At 48.3% G+C, this 8,999-nt stretch overlaps 1 pseudogene; it reads right to left on the bottom strand.

Annotated features, from left to right (window-relative positions):
• Window positions 1-4,629: 4,629 nt before the first annotated feature.
• LOC116358826 (adhesion G protein-coupled receptor L1-like) overlaps window positions 4,630-8,999 on the bottom strand; it is an 82,831-nt pseudogene continuing 78,461 nt past the window's right edge.

Below are 8,999 nucleotides of genomic sequence, written 5' to 3'. Positions count from 1 at the left end.
TCTGGTCTAATGTAGTGCACTATATAGGGAATAGGGCTCTGGTCTAAAGTAGTGCACTATATAGGGAATAGGGCTCTGGTCTAAAGTAGTGCACTATATAGGGAATAGGGCTCTGGTCTAAAGTAGTGCACTATATAGGGAATAGGGCTCTGGTCTAATGTAGTGTACTATATAGGGAATAGGGCTCTAGTCTAAAGTAGTGCACTATATAGGGACTAAGGCTGTGGTCTAAAGTAGTGCATTATATAGGGAATAGCCCTCTGGTCTAATGTAGTGCACTATATAGGGAATAGGGCTCTGGTCTAATGTAGTGCACTATATAGGGAATAGTCCTCTGGTCTAATGTAGTGTACTATATAGGGACTAAGGCTGTGGTCTAAAGTAGTGCATTATATAGGGAATAGTGCTCTGGTCTAATGTAGTGCACTATATAGGGAATAGGGCCCTGGTCTAATGTAGTGCACTATATAGGGAATAGGGCTCTGGTCTAAAGTAGTGCACTATATAGGGAATAGGGCTCTGGTCTAAAGTAGTGCACTATATAGGGAATAGGGCTCTGGTCTAATGTAGTGTACTATATAGGGAATAGGGCTCTAGTCTAAAGTAGTGCACTATATAGGGACTAAGGCTGTGGTCTAAAGTAGTGCATTATATAGGGAATAGCCCTCTGGTCTAATGTAGTGCACTATATAGGGAATAGGGCTCTGGTCTAATGTATCAAATCAAATCAAATCAAATCAAATTTATTTATATAGCCCTTCGTACATCAGCTGATATCTCAAAGTGCTGTACAGAAACCCAGCCTAAAACCCCAAACAGCAAGCAATGCAGGTGGAGAAGCACAGTGCACTAATGTAGTGCACTATATAGGGAATAGTCCTCTGGTCTAATGTAGTGTACTATATAGGGACTAAGGCTGTGGTCTAAAGTAGTGCATTATATAGGGAATAGTGCTCTGGTCTAATGTAGTGCACTATATAGGGAATAGGGCCCTGGTCTAATGTAGTGCACTATATAGGGAATAGGGCTCTGGTCTAATGTGGTGCACTATATAGGGAATAGCGCTCTGGTCTAATGTAGTGCACTATATAGGGAATAGGGCTCTGGTCTAATGTAGTACACTATATAGGGAATAGGGCTCTAGTCTAAAGTAGTGCACTATATAGGGAATAGGGCTCTGGTCTAATGTAGTGTACTATATAGGGAATAGGGCTCTAGTCTAAAGTAGTGCACTATATAGGGACTAAGGCTGTGGTCTAAAGTAGTGCATTATATAGGGAATAGCCCTCTGGTCTAATGTAGTGCACTATATAGGGAATAGGGCTCTGGTCTAATGTATCAAATCAAATCAAATCAAATCAAATTTATTTATATAGCCCTTCGTACATCAGCTGATATCTCAAAGTGCTGTACAGAAACCCAGCCTAAAACCCCAAACAGCAAGCAATGCAGGTGGAGAAGCACAGTGCACTAATGTAGTGCACTATATAGGGAATAGTCCTCTGGTCTAATGTAGTGTACTATATAGGGACTAAGGCTGTGGTCTAAAGTAGTGCATTATATAGGGAATAGTGCTCTGGTCTAATGTAGTGCACTATATAGGGAATAGGGCCCTGGTCTAATGTAGTGCACTATATAGGGAATAGGGCTCTGGTCTAATGTGGTGCACTATATAGGGAATAGCGCTCTGGTCTAATGTAGTGCACTATATAGGGAATAGGGCTCTGGTCTAATGTAGTACACTATATAGGGAATAGGGCTCTAGTCTAAAGTAGTGCACTATATAGGGAATAGGGCTCTGGTCTAAAGTAGTGCACTATATAGGGAATAGGGCTCTGGTCTAAAGTAGTGCACTATGTAGGCAATAGGGCTCTGGTCTAAAGTAGTGCACTATATAGGGTACCATTTGAGATGCAGTCCCTATTGAGGGTAAGCAACAACTAGTCAATCAATCTTTTGATTAATCAACCAATCAACCAACCAATCAATCAACCAACCAATCAATCAATCAACCAACCAACCAATCAATCAATCAATCGATCAACCATCCAATCGATCAATCAACCAACCAACCAATCGATCAACCAACCAAACAACCAATCAATCAACCAACCAACCAATCAATCAACCAACCAATCGATCAATCAACCAACCAATCGATCAATCAACCAACCAACCAATCGATCAATCAACCAACCAACCAACCAATCGATCAACCAACCATTCGATCAATCAACCAACCAACTGATCAATCAACCAACCAATCAATCAATAAACCAATCGATCAATCAACCAATCGATCGATCGATCAACCAACCAATCAATTATAAAAAACTCTGTCGATGGATTACGGTTGCAAAATTCATGTAACTTTCCCAAAGTTTTACAGAAAATCCCAATTGGAGAATTCAGGATTCCCTGCTAAGACAGGCCTATTCCATCAGGATTCCCTGCTAAGACAGGCCTATTCCATCAGGATTCCCTGCTAAGACAGGCCTATTCCATCAGGATTCCCTGCTAAGGCAGGCCTATTCCGTCAGGATTTCCTGCTAAGGCAGGCCTATTCCATCAGGATTCCCTGCTAAGACAGGCCTATTCCATCAGGATTCCCTGCTAAGACAGGCCTATTCCATCAGGATTCCCTGCTAAGACAGGCCTATTCCGTCAGGATTTCCTGCTAAGACAGGCCTATTCCATCAGGATTCCCTGCTAAGGCAGGCCTATTCCATCAGGATTCCCTGCTAAGACAGGCCTATTCCGTCAGGATTTCCTGCTAAGACAGGCCTATTCCATCAGGATTCCCTGCTAAGACAGGCCTATTCCGTCAGGATTTCCTGCTAAGACAGGCCTATTCCATCAGGATTCCCTGCTAAGGCAGGCCTATTCCATCAGGATTCCCTGCTAAGACAGGCCTATTCCATCAAGATTCCCTGCTAAGACAGGCCTATTCCATCAGGATTCCCTGCTAAGACAGGCCTATTCCATCAGGATTCCCTGCTAAGACAGGCCTATTCCATCAGGATTCCCTGCTAAGACAGGCCTATTCCATCAGGATTCCCTGCTAAGGCAGGCCTATTCCGTCAGGATTCCAGAAATCTTCCAAACGGGATTTCTGAAAATCGTATACATTTGGGGAAAGTTAATTTTGTGACCGTAGTTTATGGTTAAACAACTGGTTCCAAATGATTTAACACCAATGAGAGGAAAGATACACAGGGGGAATAGAGACGGATGGGGAGAGGAAAGATACACAGGGGGAATAGAGACGGATGGGGAGAGGAAAGATACACAGGGGGGATAGAGACGGATGGGGAGAGGAAAGACACACAGGGGGGATAGAGACGGATGGGGAGAGGAAAGATACACAGGGGGAATAGAGACGGATGGGGAGAGGAAAGACACACAGGGGGGATAGAGACGGATGGGGAGAGGAAAGACACACAGGGGGGATAGAGACGGATGGGGAGAGGAAAGACACACAGGGGGAATAGAGACGGATGGGGAGAGGAAAGATACACAGGGGGGATAGAGACGGATGGGGAGAGGAAAGACACACAGGGGGGATAGAGACGGATGGGGAGAGGAAAGACACACAGGGGGAATAGAGACGGATGGGGAGAGGAAAGACACACAGGGGGGATAGAGACGGATGGGGAGAGGAAAGACACACAGGGGGGATAGAGACGGATGGGGAGAGGAAAGACACACAGGGGGAATAGAGACGGATGGGGAGAGGAAAGATACACAGGGGGGATAGAGACGGATGGGGAGAGGAAAGACACACAGGGGGGATAGAGACGGATGGGGAGAGGAAAGACACACAGGGGGAATAGAGACGGATGGGGAGAGGAAAGACACACAGGGGGGATAGAGACGGATGGGGAGAGGAAAGATACACAGGGGGGATAGAGACGGATGGGGAGAGGAAAGACACACAGGGGGGATAGAGACGGATGGGGAGAGGAAAGACACACAGGGGGGATAGAGACGGATGGGGAGAGGAAAGACACACAGGGGGAATAGAGACGGATGGGGAGAGGAAAGATACACAGGGGGGATAGAGACGGATGGGGAGAGGAAAGACACACAGGGGGGATAGAGACGGATGGGGAGAGGAAAGATACAGAGATGATGTGAAAATGGATCACGTATTTAAACAGAACATGAGAGGGAGACCAGCTTGTGATGACCAAGAGATAAGAGACAGGGAGGAGTCTTCATCATCATTTCGGGTATAGGTAACATGAGGTGATCATCATCATAATCACTATCATCATTACCATCATCACCATCACAATGATCACCATCATCATCATTACCATCATCATCATCATCATCGTCACCATCATCATCATCATCACTATCATCATTACCACCATCACCATCACAATGATCACCATCATCATCATTATCATCATCATCATCATCATCATCATCATCACCATAATCACTATCATCATCTTCATCATCATTATCATAACCATCATCATCAATTTAACAATAGCCAGCAAAATCCATCACCATTATAATGGTCTTTATCAATGATTATGATAATTAATATCATGACTGCAACAACTGTCTTCTTCTTCCTCCTCCTCCTCTTCCTCCTCCAGATCACCACCGCCCTAGTCACAGACTCGTCACCCGTTGCATCTGTCCCTCATCGTCCTCGCTGGCGGGCTCTGTGTAAACCAACTCCCCATTAGCCGTGAGGGGTGTGAGGGGTGGGGGCTGGTAGAAAGTCTGCATGTGATTAGGCCTGGGGCCCAGAGGGGGTCGTCCCAGGCTGTAGGGGACTTCCAGAGGGGGTCGGTGGGGTCGAGGGGTGGGGCTAACCTCTGGTTGACCTTCGGGGCTGCTGTCAGGATAGGACGACAGGAGTAGGGGCGGAGATTCACGGGTGTAGAATCGTGGTGGCGGGGGTGAGTTTCGGGTGTAGAGCTGGGGAGAGTCGCTTCGAGTGTAGATGTTCGGGGGAGAATTTCGGGTGTAGACATTTGGGAGGGGGTCGTTTCGGGTGTATATACTTGGTGGTGAATTTCGGGTGTATGTATCAGGAGGTGAGTTTGTGGTGTAGACATTTGGGGTGTATATATCTAGGGGTGCGTTTCGGTTGTGGGTGAAGACGGGGGAGGGGTTAGAATCCTGGGTGTAGATGGGGGAGGAGTCAGGATCAAGGTCAGGGGTCACGGGGTCATAGCTGTCAGGGTCGTCTGGGTCGCTAAGGTAACGGACAGACTGAGTGCTCCCTTCCTCCATCCTCCTCTCCTTCCCTCTGTTCCACCCCTCCATCCCTCCATCTCTCTGGTCATTGAGGAACTGCTCCTCCTTCTCTCTCTCCTTCCACCCCTCCATCCCTCCGTTTCTCTGGTCATAGAGAAGAGAATCCTCTTTCCCTCTCTCCTTCCACCCCTCCACCCCTCTCTCTTTCCAACCCTCCACCCCTCTCTCTTTCCAACCCTCCACCCCTCTCTCCACCCCTCTCTCTTTCCAACCCTCCACCCCTCTCTCTTTCCAACCCTCCACCCCTCTCTCCACCCCTCTCTCTTTCCAACCCTCCACCCCTCTCTCTTTCCAACCCTCCACCCCTCCATCCCTGGGGTCATAGAGAAGGGGATCCTCCAGGGCTTTATACAGGGGTTCTGTCTCCAGAGGCGGAGGAGGAGGGGGAGGAGGAAGCGGCCTATCCCGGTAACGGTCCCTCTCCGAACCCCCCGCGCCACCCGGCTCAACACCCCCGCTGCGGTGACGGGACAGCGTTCCCCCTCCGCCCTGCTGCTGTTGCCGCGACAACGTGGAATGTGGGCGTGCGGTCTGCATCTGCAGCGACGCCTCCTGGGGGCGTGTCTGTCTGTCCTGGAGGAGGAGTCTACGGGAGAGGGTCCCACCCCCCAGCTGCAGCTGGCTCCTGTTGCTCTCCTCCTGGCGTGTGTGTGTCGGGACGTCCTGCAGAGGACGAGGTGTGTGTGTCAGCACATCCTGCAGAGGACGAGGTGTGTGTGTCGGCACGTCCTGCAGCGGACGAGGTGTGTGTGTCGGCACGTCCTGCAGCGGACGAGGTGTGTGTGTCGGCACGTCCTGCAGAGGACGAGGTGTGTGCGTCCAGCCGTCCTGGTGCGTGTGCGCGTGTGTCGGATCTTGGTTATGTGTGTGCGTCGACACCCGAGCTACCGTCCAACTCTCGTGGGTGGAGGGCTGTGGGCGTGTCAGTCGGTCCAGGGGGCGTGCTAGGCTGCCGTAGCGCTCCGCGGCTGCAGCCGGCCTCAAGTTGCTCTGAACCAGCTCTGAGATGATCATGTTCTCCAGGACCGTCGCGTCCGATAGGTTCCTCCGCATTCCGCCTCCGTGAGGCTCCACCCCCAGACCCACGGCGGCGTGGGGGGGTGAGGGGGGCTGGGGAGGAGTCCTCCCCCCCTCCTCCTCCCTCCCTGAGGAGGTCTGTGCTGCCACCCACCCCGGACCGAGGCCCCCCACCACCCCCACCCAGACCCTGCAGGGTGAAGCTGTTGGTGCTGTAGCCTCCGTTCAGACAAACACTGTCCATCTCCTGGCTCTGGGACAGGACGTCACCTTCTGGTGGCCGGGGTAGGAGGAGGGTGGGGGGGGGGGGGGGGAGGGGGGAGGAGGAGGGGGGGGGGGAAGAGGGGGTAGGAGGAGGGTGGGGGGAGGAGGGGGGGGGAGGGGGGGGAGGGAGGAGGAGGGGGAGACATGGCAGAGAGAGAAGTACACAGTTAGACAACTGCCCTCTGGTGGAGAGAGAAGTACACTTACTGACAATTGCAGAGTCCATATATTTAGGCTGATCATACCTCTTTTTTTATGTATAAAGTTAATTGCCAACTGATAAACCAACACATATATATATTTATATTATATCTGTAAATACAACAGACTGATACAACCAACACATATGTATATATTATATCTGTAAATACAACAGACTGATACAACCAACACATATACAGTGGGGCAAAAAAGTATTTAGTCAGCCACCAATTGTGCAAGTTCTCCCACTTAAAAAGATGAGAGAGACCTGTAATTTTCATCATAGATACACTTCAACTATGACAGACAAAATGAGAAAAAAAATCCAGAAAATCACATTGTAGGATTTTTAATGAAATTATTTGCAAATTATGGTGGAAAATAAGTATTTGGTCAATAACAAACAAGCAAGATTTCTGGCTCTCACAGACCAGTAACTTCTTCTTTAAGAGGCTCCTCTGTCCTCCACTCGTTACCTGTATTAATGGCACCTGTTTGAACTTGTTATCAGTATAAAAGACACCTGTCCACAACCTCAAACAGTCACACTCCAAACTCCACTATGGCCAAGACCAAAGAGCTGTCAAAGGACACCAGAAACAAAATTGTAGACCTGCACCAGGCTGGAAAGACTGAATCTGCAATAGGTAAGCAGCTTGGTTTGAAGAAATCAACTGTGGGAGCAATTATTAGGAAATGGAAGACATACAAGACCACTGATAATCTCCCTCAATCTGGGGCTCCATGCAAGATCTCACCCCGTGGGGTCAAAATTATCACAAAAACGGTGAGCAAAAATCCCAGAACCACACGGGGGGGACCTAGTGAATGACCTGCATAGAGCTGGGACCAAAGTAACAAAGCCTACCGTCAGTAACACACTACACCGCCAGGGACTCAAATCCTGCAGTGCCAGACGTGTCCCCCTGCTTAAGCCAGTACATGTCCAGGCCCATCTGATGTTTGCTCAAGAGCATTTGGATGATCCAGAAGAAGATTGGGAGAATGTCATATGGTCAGATGAAACCAAAATATACATTTTTGGAAAAAACTCAACTCGTCGTGTTTGGAGGACAAAGAATGCTGAGTTGCATCCAAAGAACACCATACCTACTGTGAAGCATGGGGGTGGAAACATCATGCTTTGGGGCTGTTTTTCTGCAATGGGACCAGGACGACTGATCCGTGTAAAGGAAAGAATGAATGGGGCCATGAATCGTGAGATTTTGAGTGAAAACCTCCTTCCATCAGCAAGGGCATTGAAGATGAAACGTGGCTGGGTCTTTCAGCATGACAATGAACACACCGCCCGGGCAACGAAGGAGTGGCTTCGTAAGAAGCATTTCAAGGTCCTGGAGTGGCCTAGCCAGTCTCCAGATCTCAACCCCATAGAACATTTTTGGAGGGAGTTGAAAGTCCGTGTTGCCCAGCAACAGCCCCAAAACATCACTGCTCTAGAGGAGATCTGCATGGAGGAATGGGCCAAAATACCAGCAACAGTGTGTGAAAACCTTGTGAAGACTTACAGAAAACATTTGACCTCTGTCATTGCCAACAAAGGGTATATAACAAAGTATTGAGATAAACTTTTGTTATTGACCAAATACTTATTTTCCACTATAATTTGCAAATAAATTCATAAAAAATCCTACAATGTGATTTTCTGGATTTTTTTTCTCATTTTGTCTGTCATAGTTGCAGTGTACGTATGATGAAAATTACAGGCCTCTCTAATCTTTTTAAGTGGGAGAACTTGCACAATTGGTGGCTGACTAAATACTTGTTTGCCCCACTGTATATATTACATCTGTAAATACAACAGACTGATCAACCAACACATATATATATATATTACATCTGTAAATACAACAGACTGGTACAACAGGAGGAAAGGAGGAGGGCGTACTCTGTATGTCTCTGAAGGTCCCTGTAGGTCAGGACAGGACCGATCAGGACAGGAAAGGACAGGTCAGGACAGGACAGGACCGGTCAGGACAGGAAAGGACAGGTCAGGACAGGACAGGACCGGTCAGGACAGGAAAGGAAAGACGGACAGTCAGAGACAGACTGACAAACAACAGACTGACTTTTTAATAACGTAAACATGCAGACTGAACTGAAAATAAGAATAAGGCAGAGAAAGAGAGGAGATGGGAGAGAGAGACAGACAGGTAGTGAGATAGAGAGAGAGACAGACAGGTAGTGAGATAGAGAGACAGACAGACAGGTAGTGA

The sequence above is a fragment of the Oncorhynchus kisutch genome, unplaced genomic scaffold (assembly GCF_002021735.2).
Source record: "Oncorhynchus kisutch isolate 150728-3 unplaced genomic scaffold, Okis_V2 Okis01b-Okis20b_hom, whole genome shotgun sequence".
Lineage (NCBI taxonomy): Eukaryota > Metazoa > Chordata > Actinopteri > Salmoniformes > Salmonidae > Oncorhynchus > Oncorhynchus kisutch.
Note: the sequence above shows the minus strand (reverse complement) of the source record. Positions and strands in the feature narration are given on the sequence as shown.